Genomic DNA, 9,612 nt, shown 5'->3' on the forward strand with positions numbered 1-9,612 from the left:
AATTAAATAGAGTAGGAGTTGGTATGGGTCGGGCTAGTGTTGGGTAATGGATATGGGTTATGGACATGGGTTATGAAGGAAAGAGGGAAGGACCATGGGCCTAAGCCCATGATCCATAATTATATAAACCTTAAATCACCATTTAATCCTTCATTTCTCATATTCCATACACCACCAAAACACACACTTAGCTCTCTCTCATCCTACCTTCTCTCCCTAGCCGAAATAGAAGAAGAATTTATTTCCGACCCGAGGTAATGATAGTATGATGTTGTTTATACTCAAACCTGTTAGATTTAGTCACGAAACGACGAGCCGACACCGTTAAACCGTTGAATTCATGAGATCTGGATGGAATCGGATATAAAACGAACCTAAGATGCGCTTAGGGATCACCCTAGCTCAGATCTGGATCGAACGGGACGAAAAACGGTGAAAACAGTGGTGAAACGGCTGAGATATCGTTTTTCCGGCGATATTCGGTTTTTCGGCAAAGGCGGCGCCGGAGTTGGGTGTACGAGGTAAGGATATCAGAGAATGTTCTCTGACATTCTGACCTAACCCTAATTCTTTAACGGGAATTTAACGAACTAGAGTTAATTCGTTAGCGGAGAGTAATGAATTAGAAGTAATTCGTCAAGGTGATTCGCTAACGAACTAGCCTTAGTTCATATCCAATTCGTTAAGGAGAAAGGTGACGAACTAACTCCAATTCGTTAAGTAGTTCAATAAGGAAGAACTGACGAATGAACCCCCAGTTCGTTAAGGGTTCAGTTCGTTAAAGAACCAGTTCATTATAAAGGTCCAATTCGTTATGAAAGATGACGAACTAGATTAACGAATCATCTAAAGAAGGATGACGAATTAGAATGTGATTTGGATAGTGAATTAGAGTGTGATCTGATAACGAATTAAACTTAATTCGTTATAGCAAATGAGATGGCGAATTAGATAATAATTTGAAATCCTAATGGAAAATGTGATAAGACAATTAATGGAAATAAAAATTTTCTATTAATTCAACTAATCAGCTCGAATCAGCTTCCTCAGCAAATGTAAGTCAGCATAGGAACATAGCACTTGATTCTTTTAGCCTCAGTGTTAACCATATCGGGCACCAACCTAGACATTCAGTTGAACTCTGTGGTATACTCCCGGTGTGTCATCCTTCCCGCATTCAAGTTTAGGAACTTCATCTCTGCCTTCTCAACTTCTGCGTCAGCACAGAACCTTTTCATCACCAACTCTTTCAGATCATCCCACATCATTGCCTTAATCTATTAATTCGTTAGAAATAAAATTTGAAATCCTAACGAATCAGCTCGACCCCAGCCAGGGGCTCTGCCCCTTGGACCCTGCTAGGGGCTGCCGCCCCTAGACCCTGCTGCCAGGGGCGCTGCCCCCGGACCCCCGTCCGTTGAGGGATATAATTCAACAAGAAATACAGTGAGTAGTGATAGTTAATTAATACATGTAATTATTATACAGTTAGTCGTTCACAGCTCAAGAAGGGAATAACCATAAACAGTGAACGTAACTGAGTTCAGGTGAGTTTCTAGTCCCATTCCTTGTTATGTTTTCGATGCTGTGTGCATACTCGATGTGAAGTGTGAATACACTTACCTTAAGTGGTAAGTGTATGCTATAATGTTTGATGTGAAATAATTATGTATGTTATGAATGGATGTCTGTTGGTGCGTGAACGATCTTTAGATATTGTACGCTTATACAGGGAAGGTTAGTCGGTGTGTGAACGATCTTTGGATATTGCGCGTACCGTCATTCGGGAATGATCCCCAAGTGGTTATTAGTGTGTATATAAATGTTGTGATGTAACTTGATTATTATATGAATGACGTGACGATATAAAGTGTGTTGTAGACAAGTAGAAGTAGGGTGTGATAGAAGTGGCAAGGCTCTAGTAAGAGTGTTAGTGGCATGACGATAGTACGTGGTAGGGTAAGCCTATGCGTGACTTCGTTATTAAAGTGGCAAAGCGGTATAACGTTATTCGTTATTAAAGTGGCATAAAGTGGCATAAGTGGCTAAGCTGTAGGGGTAATTAAGAGGTTAAGCTGTAGGGGTAATTAAGTGGTTAAGCAATAGCAGGTTAGACAGTGGATTATGTGTCTTCGGATACGCATATGTTGTGTGTAGTGGTTGTATGACAAGTTGCCTGATTAACTAGAACTCACTCAGCGTAGCTGACTTTTAGTATGCACGCAGGTGATCAAACTGAAGAGCTAGCATGAAGATGGCACATGTCATGGATCGAACGACTAGCATCTGAAGATGGAAGAAATGATGTTTTGGATATAATGTTTTGTGTTATGGTATCAAAGAAAAGATATAATGTTTTGTAACGAATGTTTTAAGTTAACGTTTCCGCGAATGTTTTAATTAACTCTGATTGTATTAACTGTGTTTATGAGTAAATCCGACACTAAAGTAGGGCCACTGGGTACGGGGCCTTATAGTTGTCTGGGATTGACGTCGACTTTTTTAGTCTGAAAGAAACATAAGATGGCGAAGGTTATGTCGCCATTCCGGTGACGGTGATGTTTGTGAGTTGTGACGTCCAAGTGGTGTCGGCGACCACTAATTTTCAGGATTGACAGATCTTTGATTGCGGCTAAGACCCCATCTAGATCTCTATCTATCACTGTTCTCTGCACAAAAATGACCTCCTTAGTTGCAAATACAAAAGAGACACTCTTGTAATTAGGGATGAATGAGTTATACCACCGTCTTAGCATGTCCAGGTTAAGACAGTAAAATCAAACAAAATATGTTCTTCATAGACTGGTTTAATAGACAAACAACAAATAAAAGCATTGAAGGCTGGTTTGTAGGGTTTCGATTAAAGCATGTTCGATTATAAAGTAGGAAACACAACACGCAAGAACCCTAAAGCCATTTTATTAAACATTACAGTAACTAAACAGATTGACTAACAATAATGTACCAGTGGAAACGCTAAAAGAGATGGCTATGGGAGTATGGAAGCCTTGGTTTATATTCAATTGAAGGAAATTGTAAGGGGGTAGGGGTATAGAGTTGCGATAGTTGATTTAGGGTTGGAGTGATAGTAGTCAAAGTTTGTATTAGTTTGGTTAGGGTTTCAAGAGTGAGGGAAGGAGATGAAAGGGGATTATGGTATCCGTATTTGAGATGTTATGACCCGTGTAAAGGTTAAACGGGTCAAACCGGGTTAAATCAATGAGAGTCTTTCATTCAGAAATCAAGCAATCTGGTGGTTCTAGAGGGGGTGGGGAGCAATGTGAGAGCGACACGTAGGATTTTATGGTAGACAATTATATCCAATTTTATAGGATTTTCACATCAATAATTTGGTGAGATTAGATTATAATTTAATGAGATGTTATAAACCGTTTAAGGAATATACGGGTTTGGTAAGGCCCATACCCGTGAATGCGGGTCACATGCATGAGAAGTCTCCATTTAAAAATCAAGTAAATCTGGTGACTCTAAAAAAAGGGGAGCGACCACATCACGACACCTAGGATTTTTGGGTATTCGTTTATATATATTATGGATATATATATATATATATATATGTATATGCTTAATTTTGATTTTTTATTTCAAAATAATTATACAATTTAATTTTAATTTATTTCAAAATTGTTATAAGTTATGATCTTCTAATTTTAATCATATTTTATTTATTTATAAAATAGTTATATATTTAATCTTTATTATAAATCAATTACCTCACAACTTTTAAACGACCATTATATATATATATTAAAAACTAACATCATCTCATGCTCTCACTATTCATCAATTGTTGGCTGAGATTATTACACGTCTTCTTTATCTAGCACCCTCTTGGCTGAGATTATTACACGTTCTTTTTCTAACACCCGCTGTTGCCTTGCCTTGGTATGAATCGGAGTAGTTCTCCAGGGTCGCCGTCTGTTGGTGGTCGAGAACCGTCAGCGACGATGGTCTGAATCTTCCCTCTTTTAATCACTGAGGCAGCAATTGCAAGATCACACTAACCAGTTCAAGAAAGCAGACCTCGCGGTATGTTTTGTTTACATAGTTAGGGTTTTCTATTTTATGATTCGTTTTTTATTGTTTGGTTTCTAAATCTCTGTTTCCTAAAACATAAATTAGGGATAAAGATTATATGGATCCAATTTGAAATGATGTTCCTGATGGTGGCTATATGAATAACAAACCAATTTTCATGTTGTTTGATCTAGAATAAAGTTAATAAATACAGATTTCTTAGGGTAATTTCAGCTCAGGTGTGTCAGTGGCTGGATCTACCTTTACCGGGTTCCATTTAGCTCAATTTAGGAAACCGTAGGTGGACCGCCGGTCGAAGAGGTCTGTCATCTGTCTTTTCCGGGTTCCGATTCAAAAACCTTGGTGACGGTGGAGTTGTCATCTCATTTACTGCTTTAATTTGTAATTGTCGTCGCTATTGCGGGTTTGTGTTTTACCGGCGGCTTTATGGTCGACTTTGGTTTGGTTGGTAAGGGCTATGACCATCATGTATCTGAGCCTATGCATTTAGGTGGTTTATTATTTAAAATCATAATATGCTGATATTTTCTATGAGTTGCCGCCGGATTTTTTCCGGTCGTCATTGATGGGGGTGTATTCAGTCAGTTTAGATGATGAGGCCTATGATGAAAATGTATCTCAGTCTCATTTGTCATATGTGCTATGATGATTATGTATCCAATCCTTCGCCCATATGTGGTTTATTGTTTAAAATCTAAGCCGTATGTGGCAGAGGTGTATTGAGAGCACCGTCTTTTGGTTTTTGATATATATTGGTTTTTGATATTTATATAATAAGTGTATATAAGCCTATGCGTTTAGATCGTTTATTGTTTAAAGTCAAAGTCTGATAATAGTTTTTGATTTTTTGTTGCCGGTGGCTTTTTCGGTCGTCTATGCCGGCTGCATATTGAGTTGGTTTGGATGGTAACGACTATGATGAAGACGTATCTCAGCACGATCATGTATTTGAGCCTATGCGTATCGCTGTATTGGTAGAAAGAAAATTCAGCTTCTCACATACTAGGTGCCAAGGGTTCATACATTTTTTTAAGGTATTCACAAGCCTTATTAAAATATTAAGTTTATATTTTTTATATATAACTGTTTTTGTAGTGTATTAACTTATGTTGGTTGTTCTTTATCCATTTAGATTGAGATGATACTTCAAGCTCTAGAGTACGAAAATGGTAAGTTGTTTCTAAAATCTTGAATATGAAATTTATGGAGCATAATCGATAATATATGTGTAGCATTGGTTTAAGCGATTCATTTGTGTATTTGTAACGATTTTTCAAGTTGATAAATGGTTTCTTTATGTAGACCATAACAAAGATTTGGAGGAATTGTTTGTCTACTGCAGTCTGCAGGTATAGTAAACTTAATCATTTAATCTATTTTTGTTAAAAAAATCTCACATGTTCCACAACGTTACTTGCATTTAGCCGTATATATGACCTTCTACTTTTGATCATTTTAAATACTTTGTTAACCACATAATTTGTAATTTTGCAGGAAAGTTTCACACCAATCTTGGTAAAGCATGGGTCTTAGAGATTGCATCAAGTAGGGAACAAGGCTATATTAAAGTTCATCTCTGTCATCTCATTATACTTTTAGTTTGCTAAATTTAATTGAAATCCGTGGATAATTTGAAATGATTTCATACACTATGACACTGAATTTATATATTTTGATTAACAACATTATTGCTCCATTTGTTGTTGAATTAGTCTACTCCATCAACATAACTTTTAAATCTGGCATGTTTAAACTGAAAGTTCCATTTTATTAGTCAAACAAAGGTTTAGTTTTTGGTCAAATTTGAAGAGGGTGGAAGGGGTGTGATCTGGTGGAGAAAAAGAAAATGAAGCGAAGTTTGAAGTTCATCAAATTTATGGTGAAATCAAGGGACTGGGATTATCTTTATTAACAAGAAATCCTTCGTTGGTAAGTTCTCTACAACTTGAAAAGTACAGTTTTAATGAATGCAATGCAAGTAGGTCTTGGAGAAATTGATAACTTAAATTAGAAATCTTGACACAATAGGGTTTTATGATGAAGATGTCATGTAGATGATGTATATAATGTCACTAATTTTGAATGCATGTTGGAATATGTTGTCAAAATCTGGATTGAATGAAGTGCTTATGAACATAAACTAGAGATTAATAGAATATGCCTACAAGGTGTTTGATGAAATGTCTAAGTGAATAACGTCTTATTTGTTGTTTCAAAGTTGTTGCTTTAAAAGCTCCTAAATTCCCCTTAATGTGTCTTATACGTTTAAATTATTATATTTGGGTTTAAACCATGAAAACGGAGCTGCAAAAATAATGTTTTGGTACGAAAGTGGTAATAACTATCATGCTGAATTTTCAGCTTCTGTCCAGATTATAGGCTGTTTTCAGAAAATCGTATGAAATCAACCAAGTGTCCGATTAAGGTGATTCTTTTTGGGTTGGAAACCTTGGTGAGTCTAGTTTATCCAGAATTTTAATTAGAAACCAATATGATCATTTAGTGGGTCAAACCAGTCGGTAAAACCAGCTGCGCAGAATATAGTAGCACAAAAAAATAAAGTTTTATAAACTATCAGTCGGTGTTAAATGTTTGTATACATTTGGGTTAAGTTTGGTATAATGGAATTTAATGGTTTATTATACCTATTGAAGCGTGTTCGAGTATTAAAATATTCAAATATGCATATATAAAAGTTTTTACGAAACGGTTCAAATGAGGCGATATACGAATGTATACGGGAGAGAAGGAGACGAGACCTAGAACCCAAAATTGGTTTGAAATATCTGGATCCATCACTTGCATGTGGATTATTGATCAAGATTAGGTGTTCTTGAAGGTGAAGGTAATCTCTATAACCCTATTTTGGTAGAGGTTGGTAGTACATTGATCAATGGTGAAAAAAAGATGTTTATATGTTGCATTCATGGTCAACTATGTAATCCTCATTAATTATTGAAGTATTATGTCCTTTGATTGTTGTATTAGCTAAGCTTGTTACTTAGTACACGAATTATTCTTAATGGTAAAGTATAGATCTTTAATAACTTAAACGTTGATTTCATGGCTTGTACACGCCTACTTGACTTCTAGATGGTTATGTGTTAGTAGGTTCTTAACATGTTTGATGGATCAATATTTGTTAACATAGTGTTTTGGTAAACAATTGGACATGTAACTTAACAATCTTGATAGATAAGTTTTAAGCTCGCAAAGTGTTCGATAAAATGCCATAAAGAATAAATTATGAGATTTAAATGGAAAATGTGACATTAACTTGTGTAGAGATATGTAAATGTATGAATGTATGATCATGTGGTATGTGTGGGCATTTCATATGAGGATTGAACTTTAAATGATGCTACATCATACATTTTTAATGTGGTATGTTGACTTGCAAATTAGTTACCCAATATACGGCTTGGGATTTGCCAGACCAAGAGGAGAGTCTAAGTATGTCCTATCCTACGGGCTAAGGTTAGTAGTATATCTCCTATACTATTTACCAACTTATTTCTTATAAGTAGAATTAAATGGGTGTAGTTATGACTAGTTTGATAAAGATATCAATTAGTTTTGGTTTAAGGATATGCTGCTGTCCACAGTGGACAGTTTCGGGTCAGGGGTTGTTTCGGGTGTTAAATAGTTTTATTTTCACACGAAACTTAGTTTCAACATTCCTGACACATTTTTCTACTCCTACAAAAAGGTCTCAAGTCAAATGGTTTTAATTAAGAGGTTAAACAAATTTGTAACATTGAGTTTAAGTTGTTGTCCTAAGCAGGTCAGCCTGCTTGCAGATGTTGTTTCGGGGTCTTAACCATTTTATTTGTACAAGATTTATGGACAGACGTTGATTTACGCCATAATGTATTTTTTGTAATTTTTATAGATTTTTCAGAGATTGTTTTGATGTGGTTTTGTGAATATTTTATCAGTAAAATACTGATTTTCAGCAACAGGTCAGTGTCACACCCGGTCCATAGGCGGAAACAACCGATGTGCGACTCATGAAAGGTTTTCGAGAGCGCGGTTAAGCAACAACTATATGATAAAATACATGAGGATTTCATTCATAATATAAGTTTTACAAAAATATCCATAAAAAGGTTTACATATAACATATTGAGATTTCACAGTTATGTCCTGCCGAAGCGAGATATAACCGTGAAAACTCCAAAATATAAAATCCTCATACATGAAATTTCCATAGTTAAACATAAAACCGTAGTGAGACACCGTGACCTCTCCACGTAGCTAAATACCTGAAAGACACGTAAAATAATTTAATCAGTATAAACTGAGTGAGTTCACAAGTTTTGTGACTCGATAAAATGCTTTATAATATAATTCTCATAACGTCATGAATGCAGTATCCATGACTTGCAGTGTAATGTGAATACATGAGTTCGTAACCATTCCTTGACTATATATATACACCATAAAGCCCCACATAACATCCCACGAGTCCACGAGGGAATAAATAAATCGGAAAACTAAGCACCCGTCTTATAAAGTGGCGCGACCACTTACGAGTGGGTTGGTCAGACCAGTAGTACTACCCGTAGAGTTCCTCGGCTATAGTTGCCTATAGTTTATGGTTACAATATATACCGGGGACTTTATGTACCATGAGCGCGCCAAATATCTCAGGTACACGCACATTGTAAATCAAGATATACACCATGATAAAACATATTTAAACACGTGTCCCTCGCCCCGAAAACAGTTTAAAACATAGTGAAAATAGTGAAAATAGGGGCTGTGAGACTCACCTTAAATGAGGAATAATGTTCCGTTATACTTGGTGAGTTTCCTGTATTATATCGTATACGTATGTACTTCAGTACATAATATATAACTATTAATACTTAGCCCGATACATACTTATGAGGTGACGGTATATATGTATACTTTTTATACATTAGCGATACGGACGTTAGACAACGTCTTATACTTGTTATGTATTTCCGTTATATCCTCTTTATATATATATCCTCCGAGCATTAGGGAATGCTCGATACAAATTATTCGTCGATAATCATGACGTTCGTGACATGCTTTAGCCTAATAGGTTTTGGAGCTCTCATCGTTAGTCCCCAGGTAGGTAACGGGCCCATCTATGATATATTTAGTTACCAGCCTAGACAGGACGTCCCGACTACCGGCACCTCCACCCTTCCAGTTACTCGCAATGTCCATCACAAAAACCCGTATTTTATATTTATACGTATGGCACATATATAGAAATATATGTGTATTAATTGTATATATTATTTCCTCATGTATACGATAAGTATTATTAGTATTTTCGTCTTCGTAACATATAGTTATCACATCCTTTGTTTTTATAACATTATACATGGGTATTTATATTTTCATTTGCGTATATAGGAATATACGTGTACCTTGTATTTTACCCGTACAATCATCGTTATTTTTATTTCCAAGACTTGATGCAAGGATTGCACCTTATGTTTAATGTGCACTTTTATTTATACTTTTATCTTTATTACTAGTACTCATATTTTATCATTATTATTATTATTACTA

The 9,612-nt window shown here is 35.8% G+C and overlaps 1 long non-coding RNA gene across 1 annotated transcript; it reads left to right on the forward strand.

Moving 5' to 3' along the window:
- The first annotated feature begins 4,457 nt into the window (after positions 1–4,457).
- LOC143601167 (uncharacterized) lies at positions 4,458–5,767 on the forward strand. Its single transcript, XR_013147605.1, has 2 exons — positions 4,458–5,408; positions 5,554–5,767. It is a non-coding gene; the product is annotated as an uncharacterized LOC143601167 (long non-coding RNA).
- The last annotated feature ends 3,845 nt before the right edge of the window (positions 5,768–9,612 follow it).

Source organism: Bidens hawaiensis, unplaced genomic scaffold (genome assembly GCF_021521415.1).
Source record: "Bidens hawaiensis isolate Kalapana, Puna unplaced genomic scaffold, B.hawaiensis_p1.1 tig00055808_1, whole genome shotgun sequence".
Classification (NCBI taxonomy): Eukaryota; Viridiplantae; Streptophyta; class Magnoliopsida; order Asterales; family Asteraceae; genus Bidens; species Bidens hawaiensis.